Below are 25250 nucleotides of genomic sequence, written 5' to 3'. Positions count from 1 at the left end.
TACACGCTGGAGCCATCCAGCTGATCTTCGTTGTGTACGTAGTATTCATACTGTGATTCAAACATAGGAAAGGTCGATGCCAATTGTCGTTCAGCTTTGACCGTAGTTCTAGAGTCGAGAATGTTCTGAAGTGTGCTCACCAAATGAACCCGCGGTTTGCTACTCATCAGTGAAATGATCTTCGTTTCATACGCGTTGGAGATAAAGAAGAACATCACGATCAACGAGATCATTACCAACTTTTCCATTCGGCTTGTACGATTCAGGTCATACTGCTCGAATCCACAAATTGGTAGAAACAGAGGATCGTTTTTAAATTTGTTTGCAATTACCAAAGACGCCACTTTTATCGTTATAATTCCGATGAAGAAAAGAGACCACAGTTCGTATTGAAACGGCCGCAGAAACAGCTCTGCTATGTTCAACGGTCTACCACTTGGAGCAAGAAAAACATTATCAGTCGGAATGGGAGCCTCCATGAATGCACTGTTTTGCTCCGTAAAGGTTACAGTATCGGCGAAAAAATCAAACGGACAATCAGCGCTGTAAGCAACGTCTTGGACACAGTTGAACACAAAATCTTGGTCTTCGTCAATCTTGTACGGGCAAACAAACTTTACGAACTGCGCGGTAGTATTAAGATACCTGGCAATCTCTTCGGCAACGCTGACATCGTAGCCAAAGCACTTATTTGCAGTACATGAATTCAAAACGCTAGCTTTAGTGAGACTGTAATAAAGTGGCTTCCCGTTGAGAGATCGTGTTTGGTCTTGGAACATATCTTCCGGTGGCCAAAAATTTGGTGATTCATAAAAACGCTCTTGTACGAAATGAGGTGCGACCATCCAAGGCTGATCGATGAACACGAAAACGGCGTTGTATAGTTTAGATATAGCAAATGATTTAACGAAAGAATTAAAAAAAATATTCCAATGTTCTGCACGTGCCAGCAATATAATCTTTGTCTGGCTTGTGAGTGAGCCCAATAAGCAGCCACTATTCTCCCACAACGACTTACTTCCATCGGAGATCTCCAAATGATAGATCACCAGCGAGGGTTGCTTGATTTTCTTAAAAATGGTGGACCAGTTGAAGCGACCGTTCGCTGCAAGTTTTGGAATGGATTCACCCTCCAAACCAGCGTAGATGTCCTGCAAGAGCCGACTTTCTCCCGGGGGATGCGTGCAAGCGTGGTACAGCCAGCAATCGAAGGTGCCAGTTTGTTGCGAGGCTAGATACTTTACCAACGAAACGATATAACTGGATAAGGATTGCTGGTACTCGGAATCTTCCGAAAAACTTATCGGTGATGCAAATGCTACAGACAGTATAGCGAAGAAAACTAGTCGACTGTTTGTGGCCATGGTCACGACGGTATTGAAATTTGCCACAGCAAATTAAACAATTTATGAACAGTGTTGATTTTATCGGAATTTATTATTAAAATTGAGTATAAATCAACAATGCACAAAAATGTGATAAGTTCAAGAAAGCTATTTTTTAATTTGCTTTATGCCGCACTTGAAAAAAATGTGATTGGTTCACATAAACCTTTTTTTGTCAAATTTTATTAAATCAAACTTAATGTTTTAATCTCATTTACTCGAAGAACATTTTGATCCCAAATAATCCACTTAAGGTGAAATGGGACGCCAGTTCTTCGACAACTTCTGTTCTATTTTCAATTCTATTCGGTTTTATTAGTGAATAATCATGTTACCATTAGTTCATTTGCAGTACTTAACAGAGATTTGGAGTTCCTTTCAGCTGAGTGTTAAATCTCAATCCATTTTGGAACGATTCTGGCTTATAACTAAAAGATTGTCAAGATTAAGAAATATTTAGAAAATACTTACTGCAATTACTAAGAAAACGATCGCCCCCATCCAGGAGGCAACGCTGAGTTGTCCGCGGGAACCGTACGCTGTCCAACTGCAAGAAAGGTTGAGCTCGTACTACGCTGAGAAAGGTGGGATGCTGCTGCTTTCTTCTTCCTTTTTACCTGCTCCTCGAGGTAGGCCTTGCGCGCAGACGCATCCGTGGTAATTACCGATATGATTGCCGTCACAGTTGGCGCACTTAATGCGCGCCTTGGTTTGCTCAGCCTTGTTCCCCAAGTCCACCTTGCACGGTAGTGTAGACTTCTCTGAGAGGTGTGTTTTTTCTGTTTCTGTTCAACTTAAAACAATTTCTGAACACGACAGATTGCTTGCTATCGCCGTATTTAGCGAATGCCAATAAACAGAACTTTAGGTGCTTCCTCAAACTCCAGAATAGAAGGTGCTTCCTAAAACTCGAGTCGTGGTTTAAATTTGGCACTGCCTTCCCATTTCACCGTAAAAGTAAATCGACGTGCGTACACAATTTCAACAACCAACACACCACCACTTATCAAAGATCCACACAGAATAACGAACCAAGCGGGGATCAAATCGGAAAAATACAGAATTTCTGACGTGGGATTTACTCCTCCAGGCTTGATCAGGGAAAGCCGTTTTGGATTGATCCTCGCAATGAACTTATGACGCCATCGACCGAGAATTCCAGCCTCAAAGAGTGCCTTCAGCAAAAATCGAAAGTGTGGCCTGATGGCACTTCGATACGGAATCGGGTAAAATGGAACCACCATTGCAAACCTTTCCTTCATGATGTTGTAGCGTGGTTGATTACTTTCGTAGTCCCAGTTGATCGTTCGTTGTACCAAAATTTGACCAATATCTCCGTTTACCATGTACACGCTGGAGCCATCCAGCTGATCTTCGTTGTGTACGTAGTATTCATACTGAGATTCAAACATAGGAAAGGTCGATGCCAATCGTCGTTCAGCTTTGACCGTAGTTCCAGAGTCGAGAATGTTCTGAAGTGTGCTCACCAAATGAACCCGCGGTTTGCTACTCATCAGTGAAATGATCTTCGTTTCGTACGCGTTGGAGATAAAGAAGAACATCACGATCAACGAGATCATTACCAACTTTTCCATTCGGCTTGTACGATTCAGGTCATACTGCTCGAATCCACAAATTGGTAGAAACAGAGGATCGTTTTTAAATTTGTTTGCAATTACCAAAGACGCCACTTTAATTGTTATAATTCCGATGAAGAAAAGAGACCACAGCTCGTATTGAAACGGCCGCAGAAACAGCTCTGCTATGTTCAACGGTCTACCACTTGGAGCAAGAAAAACATTATCAATCGGAATGGGAGCCTCAATGTATGCACCGTTATGCTCCGTAGAGGTTACAGTATCGGCGAAAAAGTCAAACGGACAATCAGCGCTGTAAGCAACGTCTTGGACACAGTTGAACACAAAATCTTGGTCTTCGTCAATCTTGTACGGGCAAACAAACTTTACGAACTGCGCGGTAGTGTTAAGATAGCTGGCCATCTCTTCAGCAATGCTGACATCGTAGCCGAAACACTCATTTGCAATACAAGAATTCATAACGCTAGCTTTAGTGAGACTGTAATAAAGTGGCTTCCCATTGAGTGATCGTGTTTGGTCTGGGAACATATCTTCCGGTGGCCAAAAATTTGGTGATTCGTAAAAACGCTCTTGTACGAAGTGAGGTGCGACCATCAATGGCCGATCAATGAACACGAAAACGGCGTTGTATAGTTTGAACATGGCAAATGATTTTACGAAAGAATTGAAAAAATTGTTCCACTGTTCTGTACGTGCCAGCAATATAATCTTTGTCTGGCTTGTGAGTGAGCCAATTAAGTGGCCACTATTCACCCACAACGACTTACTTCCGTCGGAGATCCCCAAATGATAGATCACCAGCGAGGGTTGTTTCGTTTTCTTAAAAATAGTGGACCAGTTGAAGTGACCGTTCGCTGCAAGTTTTGGAATGGATTCGCCTTCCAAACCAGCGTAGATGTCCTGCAAGAGATGACTTCCTCCCGGGGAATGCTTGCAGGCATGGTACAGCCAGCAATCGAAGGTGCCAGTTTGTTGCGAGGCTAGATACTTTGCCAAAGAGACGATGTAGCTGGCTACGGTTTTTTGGTAATCGGAATCATCCGTCAAACCTATCGGAGTTGCAACTCCTACTGACAGTATAGCAAGTAGGAATAGACCAACGTTTGTGAACATGGTTACTGAAAGAATGCTCTGCCACAACTTTGTCAAATCTGAGTATTGCGATATCACCGCACTTATATCAAATTAAATTCTGATATCTACGTTCAACTTGAGGCATGTAATCAGAAATTCCATTCAACATGGGGCTAGAGTGTATTAATAAATGTAAAGCGAAACAAAACAACAACACAACTAACAACTAACTTAATCCACTTACAGGGTTGGTGCCCTCTAATTTCTTAACAAAACTGGGTCACACCAAAGGTTCAAACATAGTTGACATTTCATTTCAAACATGGTTTTGGAAAAGAATCATCTAAATCTAAAAGATTAGGACTAAAATTACGTCAATATCACTGAAGCAGGCATAACAAGAAACAGAGTTGCCAGATCTTCAAACTTTTAAACTTGTTTGGATGGTCTTTTCATAACCTATCCAAAAATTGATCGGATGATGGAATCTTACATAGTTTTCATACAGATAAGTGAGATTCGAAAAAAGATCATAAATATCACATAAGAAGCAGTTTTTGTAGATTTTGGTCAGTTTGTTCCGAGGTGCCCCGAACTAGGGGAAATCTACCCATTTTAATCCTAATAAGCGGTCGTGTTTGAATGATGCTGGATAATCTAGAGTCTCCCTTGAATTTTACTAAAACCAAGTACACCAACGAGTAGAGCAAGTTTTTGTGAACATTTCTGTTTATTTTCACTTTCACTAAAAGTTATTCTATTTCTTTACCAAGCATTTAACAAAAAAAAAATCCCAAGGGTATTCTAATCGAGGCGAATGCATTGGGCCACGCCCATTTTTCTAATATCGGCTTAGTTCTTTTTTCTTCCAACACTCTGTCGAGTGTTGCCATTTGCGCTGACAGTTCAAACGAACACTCACGAAAAGTGGCATTTATAGGGAAAGTTTCCTGGCATCGCTGGCTGTGCTGCTGGTGGTGTTGACGGCCAGCCTTTGTTCTTTTTTGCCTTCGTCTCTCGCTCGGTTTTCTTCAGCCTTCGGTTGGAATGCAAAGTGAAAATTGAAACGTCAAACGACTTGACGCGTTTGTTTTTTTGATGGCGCTTGCTAATTTATTACATTTTTCGGGATTATTCTTCAAGTGAGTGCCTTACTAATGATCAAAAGAACATGTTGCCGGTAGTTGGAAGCAATTTCATATGAGTAATTCTCGCTGAAAGTGGACCACTATTTACACAAGGTGCTCAAAAATCAAAAGCAATGTACTTTTCCAATAGCCCCCACCAAGTTATGAATGAAACCATGTTTGGTTGGTTAAATTTTTCCTCACCTCGGCGCCACGAAGCTAAAACATTTTTTTAATTGGTAATTTTTTGACTTAGGCGCGCCTACAAAATTGCTAATAACTTTGCAAAACTTCAACGAACCCTTGATGTTTAGGGGTGTTTTGGAAAGGAAATGAGCAGAGCTTTCGAATGAACTTGTCAGAAAAATACCGTTCCATACATTTTTTAGCCACAAAACACCAATGTATTTTTAAAAGTCATTTTTGAAGGCCGGCGCCCCGCTTTATCGAAAAACTGACAAATCCATTCGAAAGCTGAGACGATTTCACATAAAGGACCAATAAATCTAAGGTGTATGTTCCTCCTATCTTTTTTAATCTAATTTTGATTCTGCGAGCGCAGCGCTCCGTTCGCATTTCGGGCACCCAAAATGTTGCAATTTGCTTGCCTCATTTTAAGGTTTTGTCAAAAAATATAGGTGCTCACTTTTTAAATGATAGTTTATTGTCCAAGGATCAAAATGCACTTTCGATAATTGACCAATATTTATTTTTTTTGGGTTCTTCCAGGCAATTTAATGTCGAAAAATTGTTTTTTTTTACTTTTTTTTTGTAAAATGCTCACTTACAATTGGGTGGACTTTTTTTCAGTAGAACTAATGAATGTAGCATGTAGGAAATTTCACCACGAACATTTTTCTCTAAAAGAAAACGTAATTTCGATACTCCAGTGCCAAGATATTTTAGTTTTAGTGAGAAAAAAAGTGCCAATTTTACAAATTTCTCAGAATTAACAAGCACGGCCTACATGCGGCATATGTTTTGGAGGCCAGAGTATGGTTTCTTATAGTTATTTGGTCGCTGATTTCGGATCTGGAATCAAATTTCAGATAAACTAACAGTTAAATTTGTAGCCACGCCCAAAATTTATTTGCGGTAATGCTGTAATTTTAATCGCTAGTGAAGTCGGTCATATTTCCACTGTTCGTCCACCTTTAATAGATAGTTTACTCAGAGATTTTTTTATGGAGACTTTTTTTTAACTTCTGATTGATTTGGAGGCCTCGTGGCGGTGGTTAGCGGCTTCGGCTGTCGATCCTAAGTGGTATGGGGAATACACGCAAATAACATTTGAGCGTGGCTAAAATATCACTGTTCACTGTTTATCTGAAATTTGATTCCAGATCCGAATTCAGCGACCAAAATAACTATAAGAAACCGCATATGCCGCATGTAAATAATAGGCCGTGCTTGTTAATTCTGAGAAATTTGTAAAATTGGCACTTTTTTTATCACTAAAACTGAAATATCTTGGCACTGGAGTATCGAAATTACGTTTTTTTTAGAGAAAAATGTTCGTGGTGAAATTTCCTACATGCTACATTCATTAGTTCTACTGAAAAAAAGTCCACCCAATTGTAAGTGAGCATTTTACAAAAAAAAAGTAAAAAAACAATTTTTCGACATTAAATTGCCTGGAAGAACCCAAAAACATAAATATTGGTCAATTATCGAAAGTGCATTTTGATCCTTGGACAATAAACTATCATTTAAAAAGTGAGCACCTATATTTTTTGACAAAACCTTAAAATAGGGCAAGCAAATTGCAACATTTTGGGTGCCCGAAATGCGAACGGAGCGCTGCGCTCGCAGAATCAAAATTAGATTAAAAAAGATAGGAGGAACATACACCTTAGATTTATTGGTCCTTTATGTGAAATCGTCTCAGCTTTCGAATGGATTTGTCAGTTTTTCGATAAAGCGGGGCGCCGGCCTTCAAAAATGACTTTTAAAAATACATTGGTGTTTTGTGGCTAAAAAATGTATGGAACGGTATTTTTCTGACAAGTTCATTCGAAAGCTCTGCTCATTTCCTTTCCAAAACACCCCTAAACATCAAGGGTTCGTTGAAGTTTTGCAAAGTTATTAGCAATTTTGTAGGCGCGCCTAAGTCAAAAAATTACCAATTAAAAAAATGTTTTAGCTTCGTGGCGCCGAGGTGAGGAAAAATTTAACCAACCAAACATGGTTTCATTCATAACTTGGTGGGGGCTATTGGAAAAGTACATTGCTTTTGATTTTTGAGCACCTTGTGTAAATAGTGGTCCACTTTCAGCGAGAATTACTCATATCTTAAGCGCCGTGAAAAAGTAAGCGAAAGTGAAAAGGTAATTTTGGCGATATTCATTAAGCGTTTGAGGGATTCTCGTGTGTGTCACTGTGTGTGCCAACAAAATGATGAGAAGTGGTCTCGCAAAATACAAATTATGATCAAAAGTGCATTAAATGTGATCTTTTTGGCCAGTAAGTGGCATACATTTGCGTGCTTACTCGAGGCGGTGCTGTTGCTGGTAAGTTTATAGCCCAAATAGTATTTTTGGAGCTTTAATCGAGCATCAAACTCTCCATATGACGAAGATAGGTGTTTGATTGGAAAGGGTAGATTTCCCCTAGATGAAAAATTCAGCGTTTGTTTGTCTATTCTTGAAATGAACTCATGCCAAATATGAACCCTCTAGGACAACGGAAAGTGGGGTAAAACGGGCATTGATGTTTGAGGTCCAAAAAACATGAAAAATCTTGAAATTGCCTTTGAGTTCTTTTGAAACACTTCAAAATGTGTTTCATCCTAGTTTGGGGACCTCGATACGACCTGCGATGCACTGTTTCCCAAAGAACTGCCTCCATTTGGAAAAAGTCCAGTGGAATACCGCTGGGGAGTTAAGAGCAGGGCTCAAACACGAAAAAAACCAGATTAATAGCAGCTTCTTCCTGCGGGTCGTGCTTTATTGAGCGAGTGCGCGCCATTTCCGTAAGGTCCACACTTCGGTGTGCCTCTCTACCCTTCGTCGAGGTCAGGATTACGCCATTGGCCAGCAGGTCAAGGAGGGTCTGTAATCCGGGACTGTGATGGTTGTAACACCTCACACCGTTAAGCATAACGGTTGATTACACGGAGAGAAAAAAAATTGAAAATATTTAAATTATGAGTAAATTAAAATTAAAGGCAAAATTTTCAAGATTATAGTTTTTGGTTTGCAAAATTCAGGCTGATCGATTTGATAACGTTACTTCGGTTATATTTTTTCCGTGCCTTACCCAATGGTCATAACTAGGGCTAGTTTTTCACGGCAAAAAAATCGAAATTAAGCGGCATGCCAATCACAAAACATTGAAATTTCACAGCAATTTCACGGTACTTTAAAAACTGCTCAAAATAAACGTAAAAATGAATTATTTTAGCAAAATTAAAAAGTGTGACAAGAATACACTCAACGTTAACATTTGTTTATGGGACCTAATTAAACAAAAGTCAAGAATTTATGATTCAGCTGTTTGAATTTTATTGAGATTTTATAAAATTGATTTGCTCAAATACCTCCAAAACGAAGCACGTCCTGAACCTCTAATACTTCATAACTAGAATCATTAAAATAAGTGCAAGAAAGGATTTTTTGCTTTCCTTTATTTCAACAAAAGAATAATTTCAGTATTTTAATAAAGTTCAAGCAAAACATCATTAAAAGCAGTTTTTACATTTTTTGATGAACTCAAGAAAAAATATAATGCATTGCAAAATGGTTAACAAATGTATGTGTTATTTTACTAATCAGTTTAATTAAAACACATAAGGACTTCGCCGCCCTGGGCTCCTAAGTGTATGAAAGTATGGCACGGAGCGACGGCGCCGAATACCCATATTTACACAAAGAATTTTAGAGCGCCCGCCGCGGGATTCGAACCGGCGATCTCTGGATTGTGAGTCCAGTGCGCGGTCCGATTGATCCACACGGGCGGGACATTTATTTATTTATAAACTGCTTTTAAAATGCATGATAGAAATCATGTAAAATGACTAAATTAGCTTAAATGCACTGAGTAGCGATTTAACAATTGAATAAGAAGATAGTTTATAACTTAAATAATGTTTACCTGTAATTAATAATTAAGCAATGATCCATGTAGTCTACGTTTGTTTGACGAATAAATAAATAAATAAAACAAATGTGAAATTTCGCGACATTTCACAGTATTTCCCTAATTTCACGGCCAGGGTCGAATTTCACGGATTACGAAGCTTCTGTGAAATCGCGAAAAATCACTAGCCCTAGTCATAACTCCTGCCATCTCGGTGAGTTATTTTATAACGCGAACCTACAAGTTTGTTGATGTTTCTTTAGAACATGGATGGAAAGTATGTGTGTTCTCATATTTGAATTATGGTTAGGAGCAACTTATATCCTTTCTTTTAAAGCCCTGTTGAGGATTTCTTTTTTTTTTGGGATTTAGAAGGTACCATACAACTGATCCTTTCTAATTCCATTTGAGTAGGTACACGTTAAAAAAAATGGATGGGAAATTAAACTGTGGAGGAAAATGATCATCTTTTTGTAATGTATTATAATGTATTTTGAGCTGTCCCTCGGTCCTAACCTGGTCCAAGCACCTAAAAGGACCTAATATAAAAAAGGAAAATTTTTACGTATTCTAAAATGGCTATAAATATTAGGGTGTTTCAGCCAAACAAAAAAGTTCTCAGAATCAGGCAAACCGAGGTTCCCCTAGTAGAGGATACCCATAGGGACCCTCATGCCAAATATCAGCCCATTTGGTTGAGAATTGGCCTGTCCACAGCGATTTAAAGTTTACATGGAAATTACTATGGGATTTTTGTGCTTTTCGTTCAATCGTTTCTACAGGTCTGGGAACAACTTGGATTCACTCGGAATAAAGACAGGTGTGTAGGGGATGGTCCAATGAACACATTCCAGAAGAAATTAGGGTTGTCCTTTCTGTCCCCAAGGTGCGCATTGGATCGACGCTCGGTGTCTCCAAAACCAACGATTCATCCTTCAAAAGCATCGCATTGTCCTTAGTATGCTATGTCGGCTAGGTAAAAATGACGACGACCCATGTCAGATGGTGAACACGTGGAGAGGCATCGATTGCATTATTATTACAAAATCATCATGTTACGTTATTTAGAATAGTTCAAATTCGACAAAACCGCGTAAAGTGAGAGCAATGCACGAGGTTTTTACGGTTTTTATTGAATATCTCAAGATTGAAGTCGAATTTTGGGGATCTGTGAAGGTCAAAAAGTGAGGCATCGATAGCAGCAAAAAATAGAGTTTAAATACAATTTGGTTCAAAACGCACGTCAGACAAGAAAGCATGAGCACAACAAAATGACGTAGTATTGTTCAAGAATTTTAACAATTATTTCGTTTCTAAAAAAGTTCTTTGTCATTTTGAGCATGCCTGTAACATAACAACCAGCACTTCTTCCCTATGTTCTAGGGGACTGCAATTTTTGCACCTCTGTGCATGATGTTTAAGAAGCTAATTTTAGCGTTAAATCTTTGTTCAACATCACTGAAGAGCAAACCAGAGAGAAATTTATATTTTGTCTAAAAGCTTGCACTCGCATGCAGAAGCTTCTGCTCGTTAGTTCACTTTTTTCTGGGGTGGCTTTTTTTGGTTGTGTGCGAATACCCCACTCCTGCACCCCGGGGTTTGTGCGTCGTATTTGCTTGTGTTGCTTGTACGGTTTTAGTGGTGACGCATATCTAGTTTTGGTTTTTTATATTTCGTTTTCTTTTGTCTTCACGCTTGGTTGTACTTCCGTTTTATTTTTCCGCATTTTTCCCTCGCTGTAAATAGCTCATTTCCTGCCATTTAAGCCACGTCCAGGAACTGACAGCCACGACGACGTCGACCAGAACCCCAAGAACGGAGCAGTGTGACGTGTCAGTGATTGTCAAGCAAAACAATAGCTAATCGTTGACGCTTCCTGGGAAAAATTTCCAAATCCCACGTCTCGTTACGGTCTTACGCGGCTGCCGGCGGTAAAATGGGCTACCCCCGGGGGTATCACTAGCTAACAACAACCACCAACCAACTCCAAGCCCATCAGGGTGCTGACGGAGAGCGTGGTCATAAAAATCCCACCACGGGCGCGATTAATGAACGGAATGAAATACATAAAAGTTTAATAACCCTTTTATGTTGGGTCCTCGACGTCCCTACACCGTCGCAGTTGTTATGATTGATAATCAGGCTGTACATCATCATCGTTGTCGTTTTCGTTGTTGTCGTTGACGTAAACTCCTTCTTGAGCAGATCCAACCCCCCCCCCCCCCCCCCCCCCCCCCCCCCCCCCCCCCACCCCCCCCCCCCCCCCCCCCCCCCCCCCCCCCCCCCCCCCCCCCCCCCCCCCCCCCCCCCCCCCCCCCCCCCCCCCCCCCCCCCCCCCCCCCCCCCCCCCCTCCCCCCCCCCCCCCCCCCCCCCCCCCCCCCCCCCCCCCCCCCCCCCCCCCCCCCCCCCCCCCCCCCCCCCCCCCCCCCCCCCCGCCCCCCCCCCCCCCCCCCCCCCACTAACGCAGTTAGACTAGATTATGCACAGCAAAAGAGGGGTACTAAAATTAAATGTTTTGTAGAAATTTCAGGCAATTCCGAAAAAAGCATTTTTTTCGCGTTTTTCACAACAACAACTATTTTCAAAAGTATTCTGAACTTCTCCCAATTTGAATCAATTTCAGCTATCCGGGTTACAAAAGTGGGCTTTAAAGGAATAATAGGACCTCGAGGTTTTAAAAATCTAGCATAACATTTGAGGAAGTCGTACGAAAACTTAAAATGCTGTTTTTGGTGATTTCGGGAAATAATAACCCCTGTTAATACTTTTTTTATTGAATTCCTTGGGAAATTTTACTTGTACTATGTAAAGTTTTATAAACAGAAACCCAAGATACATTTTTATGGACATTTTTATGCATATAAAAGCTGGGTGTTCGGAGCCACGCGGTTTCATTGCACCGGCTTATACAAGAAGCATTTTCAGTTTCGAAAAAGTTATAGATTTTTAATAAATAAATCGTCATGAACATCAATTCCAACGTGTTTTGATAAAATTTGAAGTTTGAATCAAGCAAAATATCATTAGTATCAACAGGATAAATGTCAGGTTCTTTGGTACTTTTTTTTATTTTTAAACCTTCACTATATCATCACATAATCAAATATTATACATTTTAGTAGATAAATGCCAGCTGTTCTAGTATATTTCTGTCAATACTATTGCTTACATAGTGACCATGGCTGATTTCAGATATCAAATTTAAACTTATTTGTTTAACAAAAAGGAGAAATAAATATTAGTAAATACTGTTTTGGATGTTGCTTGATATTCTAAATAAATAAAATATTAGTGAATAACTACTTAACCAGTTGAAATTGAGTATTTAACGGATTATTCATTGAATACTTCTCTCAGAGGATCCACTCATGGATACTATACATGGATAGATAGTGTATTCCTTTTATCTACCAGGACTTCGCCGCCCTGGTGTGTACGAGAGTATGGCACGGAGCGAATACCCATATTGACACTTAGAATTTTAGGACACCCACCGCGGGATTCGAACCAGCGACCTCTGGAATGTGAGTCCAGTGCGCGGTCCTATTAATGTACCCGAGTGAGACGCAGTTGAATAACAATATTATCAATTTTGAAAACATTTTCAGCGAAATAAAAAAAAAATCTTATAATTTTTGAAACGTTGTTCCAATTACCCAAAAAACATATTTCGCTTTTTTTGGGCACCCTACTATACTTGTCCCAGAAACAATTGATCAAATATTGGATGGAAAATTAGGGTGGCTCATCGATGTAGCAAACATCCCAAAAAATGCATTAGTTCTAGAGTTTTTTAATAGGTCCAATAAACATATGAAACCAAATAGCTTATAGGTCTTTTTCAGAAAAATCTCTAGAATTCGTCTTTATGAACGTTGAAGAAAAACCATTCGATCCAGCCTTTGAGTTAAAAATCAAATTGCATTATTGAAAAATTGTGAGATTGGGTCAAAGTGATTTTTTACGGATTTTGGCATTTCTCAGGTGCTTCTCAATGAAACTAAATTCTGTTAAAAGGGTTGTGTAGGGGACATCTTAAGATGACTTCGCTGAAAAAATCTCTAACTACCCAAATGTTTGAAAATCTCTATTTCAAACATTGTAGCATGTCAATTCGATTCCCTCGAACAAGAAACGCTGTTGGATGACTTGTTTTTACCATATCGTTGTATTTGAGCATCATTTTAGTTTCATTTGACCCAATGTCACCCCCTCTAAGGGGTGAGATTGGGTCAATTTTCAAACTATTGGCATATAAGGTAGTGTTCATCAAAATCCACAATATTTTGGGAAAATGTTAGTAAACTATCTAAGAACAATCATCAAACAATGAAAGATTTTAGATGTTTTTTGAATTGTTTTTGTTTTTAAGAAACTATGAGAGGTGTATCGTTTTTTGACCCATAGTCACCCCCACGGTAGTCAAAACACTTTATAAAAGCTGTTATTCATAATCAAAGTTCTGATAAGCTGATAATAGAAATATACCGAGAAAGGGTATATTTCCCCAGACAGATAATCTGCAAAATCAAAAAAAAACGTCAACCCTTGACGCAGCGCCGATCGCTTTTTCGCTTCGGCAAAATCGACAGTTATGTCACCAGCTCCCCAAACCCCTCACTACAAACTCATCAATGCATTGCAATGTGCGCCGTGCTGACACATTCCTGTTGATCCTGGACTGGCTGGGGCGGAAATAACCACTGCTGCACTCACCTCTCAACAAAGTCTCTTGCTCTGTTTACAGATGCTCCACCAGCGCTGTTGCATAAGAAGAAGTGGCACATTTTCCCGGTGTTTCGTAGCACTGCTTGACACTACACATAAGCGCTTGACTCCTTTTGCCTTGTCACCTTCCTTTTCTTCTTCTTGGCAGCTTGACTTTCTTATGCTCACTTGAAGCTCACTTCTTCTTCTTGCCTTCTTTTGTGCCACCCCGCTTAACATTCCTTTTGCGCACTTGCTATGGAATGCACACACGTTAATTTTCCTCTTGACTTTAGGGGTTCACACACTTTTCTTCCACAGAGACAAGCTTTACCCCCTTTTCCACACTTACACTAACACCCCGTTCTGAATTCATTTAATTCCACTTGCCAGCATTCCCCAGAGGTTCTCTCAAACTCCGTCACGAACAATGTGCGCAATTTTTATCTTCATTCAACCCCTTTTTTCCACCGCCATAACCTCACTTTTAATAGTTTTGTTTAATTACGTAACCGATGCGGACCGTTTCATCTGGGGTGTAATCAACCCGTACAAACTGCTGACCACGGAATCGCACTGTCAGAATGTGTCGCATTGCTCCAAATCGAATCTTCGACCGCTTCCGATGACGCTCTGAAAATAGATTTAAAGATTTATGACGTTATTGAACTGCACTTTACTGGTTGCACTTTAGCGCGCACACACACACAATACTCTCTCGAAGCACAGACTCAAACGCGCCGCGGTCCAGCGAACATGTGTCTGGCCAATCTCAACTTCTAACCAGGATTTATCGCCATCCCTTTGTCCTCACAGCTTTAACTCACTTAGCTGCTCCAAGACGGATTGCCAAGAAAAATTAAACAAGAAAAAACTTTGCGACCATTTTTAACCCGTTGTCCGCACGTGCTCACCCAACGCTCCACCTTCTTGGTCCGCACTTCTCCTGTCACAACACACGCACACACAAGCTGCACAAATTTACACTAATCGTCAAGAAAAATTGAACTTTCTTGAGTCGAAGCGGGCAAGAAGCGCAGACGAGCAAGCTTCAACGACTTCAACTGCGGGTTCAAAAGGACTGCGGGAAGAGCATACGAGGGAGAGGAACCCCTCCGAACGAAGCGAAGACGAGAAGGAAACGAAAAGTACCGAGTGGCTCCACCAAACGACGAAGGGTGACGAAGAGCGTCGGATGGGAAGGCCATCGCGAGACTACGGTGACGACAACGCAGCGATGGCAGCAACAGAGGAGATAAGGCTATCAGTGTGGATGAGAGCATGGAAGTGAGAGAAAGAGAGAGAATAGGGACACACTCTCAGGATGGCGCCTTTTTTGCGCAATGTGGTGAGATGTGAGCTGAATGGTGCGAGTAGCGGGGAGCTTAGAGTTTGACTAGTGGAAAAAAGTGAAGCCAGCTGAGTTTTGGGGAAAATGCGTTTGGTGCCACGTTCAGGAATTTTCATTGAAACAGAAATAAAATATTCTTGTTAGTCCCTGCTCAATGTGTTACACAACAAAAAGTAGTAATCCAGATGCGTTTAAAAGGCCTGTTAATTTATATTATATTACAGAGAGTGAGAGTGGTGGTTTTAAATCCCATTTGTTGCAACTTTATTATAGCTTGTTAGAGGTCTCTGGTTCGATTCCCGTGGACGTGGAAATTAACTCAATAGCATAATTTTAGAGTACTTTTTCAAAACAACCAATGCGCCATATGTTTCTTATGTTTATAGCACCTTTTGAAAAAGTAAGCGAGAATTATCTCGGCTTTCTCGAGCTCACATGAAGTTGTTAAACCAAATCAATCTCAAATAATTCAAAAAGTTATATTCCGAGAAGAAGCAGCGTTTTTTTTTTTTTCAATGGGTTGTACTTAAACATTTTAAGAATGCAAAACCTTTGTTTTAAGTTGATGATTAAAATTGAACTCAATCACAAAAAAAGATTAAAAATATTTTTTTCTGAGTAGTGCGTCCATCCCGGGAATTCCCGGGACAAAAATCCCGGGATTTTTCCAAAACCGGGAATTCCCGAATTTTTTCCCGGGATTTTTAAAATTTTGTCCCTGGAATTCCCGAAATTGAAAACAAATCAAATTTTGGTTTGGAAATTCAGATTTGGTTGTGGAAATAGATAAATAGTTGAATACTAAGTACTCGACAAGAATTTTAAAGCATTCAAATTTGTATTCGGCATGTACTGCCGCTCGAAGCTAGTCCGTCCCATATGTAACTTCGTCAATTTTGAGGTCATGATGTAGTTTGGTTCAAAATCATGTAAACTATCAGTAAAATCAATAAAATGTAGTACTTTGTTCTAGAAAGCCGGAGAAAATCCACTTTTTCGTGAAATTCTAACACTTAGCCTTATGGGCGGGACAACTTTGACATGCGTTTTTCTTGGCTTGCTGTTTTTACATATGGGACGGACACGATTAGAGCGGCAGTGTATCAGCATTAACTTGGCTTGTTAGGGAAAATTGCTGAAATTTTAATTTACAGATCCGCAAAATGCCTAGCGCTTAAAATATTTTCTATTCAATTTTATTAAAAAAAAAAGAATTGGTATTATTTTTTCGTATATTCATGACTTTAAACTTGAAAACAAATCATATTCAATTATTTTTCATCAAAAACCGGCATCTGGAGCAAATCAGGACAAAAGTAAGAAATTTCGACAGCTGTTTTAGCCATTTTTTGCATAATGTTCTGATTGTTTTGATTAATTTTAGTTAGAACACAAATAGAACAAAACAATTATTACTCCGATTTCCAAATTTATTGCTCTAAAATCTCCTTTATCTGTTCAGACTGCAGGCCCGATTATCTCCAGTTGTCGGTAGACACCTGAAGATAATTTTAAAATATATTTTAAATAAAATACAAGATATTCTAAACTTATACAAAATGTAACATTTAGTGGTATAACTTTATTTGTTTTGGTTTCTTGTTTTTTAGACAGTTTCAAAGAAATTGTTTAAGGTTATTTTATCATGTCATAAAAAAAATTAAAGGAAATAACTAAATAAAAAGCTGATTAAATTTGAATCACATCGGATTAAAAATTGTGGTTCATTTAAAATCCAAAGCACATCAACGAAAGATTTTTTAATGTATTTTAAGCTATCTTAAAAACTGCTTTCCTTGAGATTGAAGTGTAGATTATCACCAATTAACAGTATTGAGCTAATTCTGTAATTTTAGGCTTGAAAACATAACAAATATAATGAAAACATAGATTCTATGGCTGCTTCAAAAATTCCCGGGATCCCGGAAATTCGAGGGATTCCAAAAAATTTTCCCGTTTCCCGGGAATTTCAAAACCCGGGAAAATTGGACGCCCTATTTCTGAGTATGTGTATTGAATGCAGAATCTTCATATAAATTATTTTTTCAAAAATCATTTTCTAACCTGATTTTTTGACAAAAAATGTTTTGGCTGAAGAATGCAAAAACAGCATCTAACTCCATCGTGCCCCTAATGTTACCTTATCAGAACTTAGACGTTCAATTACAGCTCATCAAAAGCGGTTTCAACTGAAATCGAGTGATAAATAGTTCAAAAGGAAGTGAACTAGCCAGTTTCTATCAACAGTTTCACAAAATAATTTTGTCTTAAAGCGAATGCTTTCATTGAAAACCGATAATTTCAAACTTGATTTTAAACATTTTTGAATTACCCCCTAAAGAAAATACTTGAATTTGAGGAAAATTTTCTAAGCCAGGATACAACATTTTGGTATTATTTTGGTATTAAAGTGCGATTTATCGAATTCCTCTGAAACTATGGGATAATGTTGACCAATTTTGACAAGATAATCAATTTTGCGCTGAAATGACTTGAATACCAAAAAAAATAATGCTGATTTTCAATTTTTTTGATATACCCACTAAGCAAATTTGTAATTTCGTTGAAATTTCTCTAAGGATAACCAAACACTTTGATTTACGAGTCAATCGATAGATTATTGAATTTTGGTGAATTTCAATCCAGTTGTATATTAATAACATTTATTTTTCAATCTTGTTATTTTTCAGAAGCTTGAAGAACTTCAAGGATAAGCCGTTCATCAATGACAAATGTATTCGATGTGGTGAAGAATGTCACTGAGAACAACATGGAATTATCAGGTGAGTAGATTTGCCTGTTGCATATGGATTATTTACGTTTTCACTAACTGCAACTGCTTCACTAAAAAATGGCATGAAAATACCAAATTTTGGTATTACTTGGGCAAATACCAGCGACCAAAATGTGCCCTTGGTTGCCCAGTAATAGATAATAAAATACCATGAAATCATACCAAAATCATGTATGTGGAAGACCACAGGAATACCAAAATCTGATTTTCCAAGGGCGCAGAAATACCTAAAAATAAAACCATGGCAATACCAAGTTTTGGTATTCAAGCAATGTTCAAAAATCCAGAAGACCTCAACTTGGTATTGAAATGGTTTTATTTTGAGGTATTATTTTACCCTTGGAATAACATGGTTTGGTATTGTTGTGCCCTTCCACATACAAGACTTTGGTATGATTTCATGGTAATTTACCATCTATTACTGGGCAACCAAGGGCACATTTTGGTCCCTGTTATTTGCCCAAGTAATACCAAAATTTGGTATTCCCGTGTTATTTACCCCTGCTCGGGTTAACCCTTAACCGATATCGCTCTAAATTTTCACAGGTTCTTTTTTTGCCTAAGAATTGAATCATTTTTTTTATTGTCACCCTACTGCGCAGACTCACCTCGAGGGGAAGCATGAACTTTGGGGTCCCCAGAAACACGTGCAATCTGATTTTAGACAGGGACAAATGGTTTTTTCCAAAGTTTGTATGATGGATTAGGGCGGTTCGTCGCTGTTGCATGCATGCAATATGTAGGAGACGTGAACTGCACTAATTCTCAATACAAACCTTGGAGAAAAACCATTCGGCCCAGTTTAATATTTTTGAAATTTTGACGGTCGGTGTAATTCTTCGATCCACAACTTTCATTCAAGGTTTTTGTTAATCTTGATTAGGATCCAGATTTCCCAAACCTATGATTTTGTATCTAACTTTTTTGTAATTGTAATTTTTTTCAAAGAAACATCTAATTTAAAAAAAAATAACCAAGCATTCACACATTCAACCAGATTTCCTCAGAAGAAACCCGTCTTCGTTTTCTGAGAATTCAAAATTATGTTGTTATCTTACAACACTTCTACGTGTGGCGCGCGAATCATTTTCCACGAGTCCTTTAATCTCCTTCTCTCTTTTCGCCTCCCAAAATCGAATTTTCCTCACCATTTTCTCATTCGCTCTCGCTCGCTCGCTCTTTCTCTCGTAATCTCATTGGGTTGTGATGGTGACAGCAAAGCAGTGCTGTCCTGTCTGTGCTGATGCTGGGAGCTGTGGGTTTGCAGCGGTCGTGTGTTTTCACTCCTTGGTGTACACTTGGCATAATGAGGAATTTTTACGATTCTGCTCTCATGCTGCTGTTTAGCATCTATGTTGCTGCCAGTGTCGGTGTGGTGTGGCGTGAGTTTTCCCTTCTCCCTTATTTTTGGCACCCCCTCGAGACGCCACTCCGCGGAAAAATGGTAATGAACTGGTTTTTGATCCTGTGCCACACCGTACTTTTTTCCCGTCAGCGTTGTTTCTATTTATAACACTTTGACGCGGTCATGGTGAATTTTCCAGTGCGTTTCTTTTTGTCAGAGGAAAAAATGGTCCCGCAAATACTGTTTATTTTCACGTTTCTTTGACCTTGACAGTATCCTATCCTGTCGCGTGGAAAACGTGGTGAATTTTCAGAACGATTTCGATCAGACCAAATCACTTTAAAGAGTATTTGGCAGCATTGTGATTGAAAACCTTTGATCAATGTGTGACAACAACAAAATGGTTCGTGGAAAAATCCATTGAATCTGATACTGCTGTTGACATCCAAAGAGGTATTTTTTGAAGGAATTTTCGGCCTCGGTAATTTGAATTTATCACTTCAACGTAAAAAAGTATTACTATGGACATCTTTTTTTTTTTGTTTTACTGTACTAGGTAAAATTCAAAATTTTAGCTCGTCTTGACCCCATGAACTGCTGCTTCTAAATCCCTTGTAAACGAAACGCATCTGTACTGTTAAACAATTATTGTAATATTGCATCTGGTAGTGGTAACAGATTATGACGAAAAAAAGTGTAATTTCACATCTGAATCTGTTGAAATATTCATGAGTTTCTTTTGAATTTTACATTTTCACAGATTATTTTAGTAAAATTACTCAAAAAAGATGTTCAACCAACCAAATTTACAACCATCCTAAATTATTTTTATTTTTGTGTTGTTCAGTTTTTGACATGTGGACGTCGTCTTTCGATCCTTATAATTTATTTATTTGATTATAAGAATTTTTTAAAGAGGTTAATTGTGACCAAAAACATTTTTTTTAGGAAGTGGTGGTAACCCTTTACTGAACATTTTTTTCGAGAGTTTCCCTTTTTCACATTATTGATTTTTGGAAATATTTTTTGGATTTACGTGTGACCATGATTATTTAAAATAGATACTAAAAATATCAATAATTCTGAGGACAGATTAAAATTCTGCGGACAAAATTACATGACATTTTTTAACTTCCCGGGGTTTTTTGAAACAGTCATAAAATCTATGTTTTAATTGTATTTGTTATGTTTTTAAGAATTAAATCATACAATTAGCTCAACAATATTAATTGATAATCTACACTTCGATCTTAACAAGGACGACAGTTTTTAAAAAGCTTAAAAGAAATAAAAAACAGTTTTTTTAGAGAGCCTTTAAGACCATCTAAGCTCTATAAAAATATTTTTATTTTTATTGTTCTTTGTAGTGCTTTGGATTTTAAATGAGCTACGATGTGAATCAAATTAAAAAAGTATTTTATGAATTTATTTCTTTGACATGACATGACAAGAAAAGTTTAAAAATATCCTTTGAAGATGTCTAAAAAACAAGAAGTGACAAAAAATTAAACGATACAAGTTAATGTTAAATGTAAATTTTTTGATAAGTTTTGAATTTCATGTTTTATATAATAGAAGTTTATGCAACAAATTGCAAAAAGAAGACATTTGTAACACGAGCCGTACATTTATCCAACGAGGTTTACTAAGTTGGATAAATACGACAAGTGCTGAAAAATTAAAGCTTTACAACGAGTTGCTTACATCATTTGATACAATTCCGAAAAACGCTTTTTGAATGGATTTAGTAAATTACCCATTCAATTTTAAAAAAATATTGAAAAGTGTTACCTTTCAACAATTTAAGTGCTTAAAAGTAGAACTGTTCTGCAATGGTATTGATAGGTATTAATTTTCCATTCTGTTATTTTTGGGGATAAAAAGAAGGCCGTTTCGTCGTTCGAGAATGACAGGAAAAGTAAGTTGTTTCATGACGGAATTGCAAGAAAAACATATTTTAAGAATTATACTTAAGTGGCAGTGCTGGCCGAATGGTTACGCTGTCCGCTTTGTAAGCGGATGTTTCTGGGTTCGATTCCCATCTGCTCCAACATTCCATCGGATGAGGAAGTAAAATGTCGGTCCCGACCTTGGTTGTTAGGCCGTTAAGTCATTCCAGGTGTAGGAGTCGTCTCCATGCCATAAGTACAAACAACATACAAAACCAAGCCTGCTCCGGTGGAATCGCTGGCGGCGGTTGGACTCGCAATCCAAAGGTCATCAGTTCAAACACTGGGGTGGAAGGTTCCTTGGAGTAGAAAGAGGTTTGGGTGCTCTCCCCATTCAAGCCTTCGGACTCCTAGGTTCGAGCAGAAACTTGCAATAGAGACCACAAAAGACCCGGGGGTCGTTAATGTGGATGGTTTGGTTTTTGATTTGATTTGACTTAAGTTACTATCGCTAACTGCCAAAAATCGGGACTACAGTCTGAAAAGGTACAGGAGATTTTTGAATAATAAATTTGAAAATCACCTATTAGTACATTTTTTCTGCTCCTGTTTTAACCGAAGTAATTCAAAACTTTATGCAAAAAAAAATTGGCTTAAGTGCTGTCTTATTTCGTTTCAGTTGTCCTGATTTGCCCCAGATGCCGATGTCAGATGATTTTTTTTTCTAATTTAAAATCATAAATTTACGTGATTATAATACCCAGTCTTTTAAAAATATATACAAAATATATAAAACGCTAGGCATTTTGAAGATCTGTTAACTAAATTTTCTACAATTTTCCCTAATAAGCCAAATTAATGCTGATATATGCCAGATACAAATTTTAATGCTTTAAAATTCTAATCAATTACTAAGTATTCAACTGTTCATTTATTTCCACAACTAAATCTGAATTTCCAGACCAAATTTTTTTTTATTTCGGAAATTCCCGGGATGGACACATTTATAGCTATTTTCAAAATAAAAATGTGTTTTGGGGGTCATGGCCAAAAACTTTCTAGAATTGAAAAAAAATCCCAAAATTTGCTTCGAAAATTATATTTTCTTGAAAACCCCTAATCGTGAAACCAAACCAAAAGTTGTCCCTTTCCATTTGCAACAACCGAAGTCCAAAACAACACTTTTTTTTTGGAAATACAATTTCCACTTGATTTTGCGATCTGTACCACTGTGCGTTGGCAAAGTAACATAAACCAAGTTAAATCAGCAAACACGTAATTTCAATAAAATACTTTTTGAAGGTCACAAATTGGTTGAAAAATTGAATCTTGTCAAATTTTTAGATCAAACAAAGAAGTGTTGTTAGATTGTATAGGCCTACAGGAGGACCATTTTCCATACAAAAAAATATATAAACAGATGCGCTGAAAAAAATCAATTTTTTTATCTTTAAACAAAACAAATTTCATTGCGCAAAAACTTATTCAAATTAAAATTTGATTATTTTATAGGCACAGGATTCCATTGGTGCACATATTTAATCAGGCCAGCCCAAATTCGTACATTTCCATAATACATTGTAAATAATACCAAAACACATAAAAAATTTTAAACAATGGTTTTATCCAGTGTCATAAACGAGTCTAATTTTCAATTTACGGTTACTCCGAAACCAAAGCTCTGTTATGTAAAAAAAACATCTAATCTTTCTAATACAAAAAAATACAAAACAAGTGGTTTATGCCATGAGGGCCAGTACGCATCTTCCAAGAAAAGGGAGCGAAAAAAGCTTTGGACTTTTCATCACCCTCTCTGGCTTGCTTTCGCGACTGCTCATTTGATTTTTTTTTCTTGAGCGGTTCCTTACCAAGTACGTGCACTACTTAAAAATTGTTAAAGTCAATAATTCAAAATTTTGTTTTTAGAACCTTTCCGAAACGCATGAATCAAAATTTTCGTCAACAGCTTTTCACTATCGTATGGTGTTTGAAATCATTTATCGAAAATATATTACACGCTTAACAAACGCTTCAAGTTTCAACTAATTTGGTTACACCAGTTAAAAGATACAGTAAATAATGTAAAAAAACCGGAAAAGCACGTGTCACAAGTGTGTTTCGAAAGTGAAATTGTACTACGTGTCACAAGTGTGCACAGAATCCCCATACAAACTAAAATAAGCGCAAATCAATGGTTTAAGCGACTTAATCAGCATATTTTTATAAACAAAAGGTTGCATTTCCTTTAGAAAGTATGTGTGTACGTAAATTTGTGAAAAACAAGAAAAAATTTCCACATTTTCCAACAACATGTATGACGTGTCACAAGTGTGCACGATCATTTTGATGATAAAATGGTCTATGTCACAAGTGTGTATTGCGATATCTGGGAAACGGAAATCGGGTTAAAGTATCTTGTAGTGTTTGTTAAGTATAGCAAAACGTATGTATGTATGTATGTATGATCCCCATACCCGCAGGCAACTTGGTCCTGAAACACATGTGAGCGCTAGGTGAACAATTCGATCATCTTTTACTCCGTAATCTGTACACCCACGTGCATAAGTTTTTTTGCACGAATTTTAATGCTACAAATACCGGCGCATAGATCAAAATGGTTTCCCGCTTCCCTTCCCAAGCGCCGGAAATTTGTAGCGGGTGTAGGGACACTTCGCATAGACGCCCTTGCTCCCATCACGTCACTGAGGGTATGGAGCGACGAGAAATTAATAAGCATGCCCCTCAGTCGAACCTTCATTAGAGAAGCAGGCAATCCACAACTCACAGCGAACGACCAAGGGAACACCCTACCGCGTATATAATAAGGTTGGCTTGGTTGTCTTTAATGAATTGTCAATATGTGTGTGTAAATGAAAGTGTTCTTTTGTAATAAAAAGGAAAGCTCTCACCAAATTACGAATTCTTCGCATCCAGATGGGCATTTTATTCTTGCAGTCCAAGTTTTTTCAAGTCCATCTTTGAATATCCACGAAAGCTTCATTCTTGAGTTGCTCTTCTGTTCCTGGCACTGTTCCCGCCGTTTCTCGTGTTGTTTTTCAGGCAGCACCAATCGGTTTTGGCATGTTGGACAGCTTCCGGTGGGTCTTCTTAGAGATCCGATCGATCAGTCTTCACCCGGCATTCACCCGATTGATGATCTTGTCTCGAACACGCCGACAAAATGGCCGGAGGTTTGGGATTTCCACTCACGGCGCGGATGAAGCAACTTTCTTCAATTTCACCTGACGCACAACGAGTTCCGGATCATTCACAAACCGTCAGAATGACTTTTTAAACCAGCAGAAACGACCATCTTGTCGCAAAACAGGGCTCGGCGATGCTCCCGGAAAAGATGCCAAAACCTCCGTTTTGACTCTAAAAACCACCGACTCACACGTTTAGGACACCACTCTCACAAAATAACCCTTTCTTTGTAACACTCGGTTTAAAACTAAAAATAACCGTGAAATTCCAAATCCGAAATCTTAAAATTGAAGAAAAACGCAAAAACTTGACGCAGCAAAAACTTATTGCGCCCGCGCGCACCGATTGCTAAGTATAGCAAAACGTCATCATTAACTCATTTTCGACAAAAAAGGTCTATGTCACAAGACAGCACACAGCTGACGATTTACAAATGTGTTTACGGGTGAAGTTTTATTAATTGCACGCAAATTATAAGCTACAGCTGAAGCACAAGTTAGCGAAAGACTCTTGTTGCGTTTCCAAACAGTGTAGGTATTGGTGTCTCCACGAGCATGAGTACAAACTTCCAGCTGATGCTGTAAGTGGGACGTTGTGTCGAGAAGAAATATTATTTGTAAAAAAAAAACATCTTATTGACAACATTGGCCAAACTCATTGAATATCAGAAGGTAACCCATGAAAAACTTTTGTCTAAA

At 38.3% G+C, this 25250-nt stretch overlaps 1 protein-coding gene across 6 annotated transcripts in view; it reads right to left on the bottom strand.

The window, feature by feature from the left end:
• Positions 1-25250, bottom strand: part of LOC120420149 (cyclic nucleotide-gated channel rod photoreceptor subunit alpha) — a 354470-nt gene that overhangs the window by 254751 nt on the left and 74469 nt on the right. For all 6 annotated transcript variants that reach the window (XM_052710290.1, XM_052710291.1, XM_052710292.1 and 3 more), the window contains exon 2: positions 13979-14602. The gene's annotated coding sequence lies outside the window, so the exon portion shown is untranslated. The remainder of the gene's footprint in view (positions 1-13978; positions 14603-25250) is intronic.

Source organism: Culex pipiens, chromosome 3 (assembly GCF_016801865.2).
Source record: "Culex pipiens pallens isolate TS chromosome 3, TS_CPP_V2, whole genome shotgun sequence".
Taxonomy (NCBI): Eukaryota; Metazoa; Arthropoda; class Insecta; order Diptera; family Culicidae; genus Culex; species Culex pipiens.
This window is presented reverse-complemented; position numbering and strand designations above follow the sequence as displayed.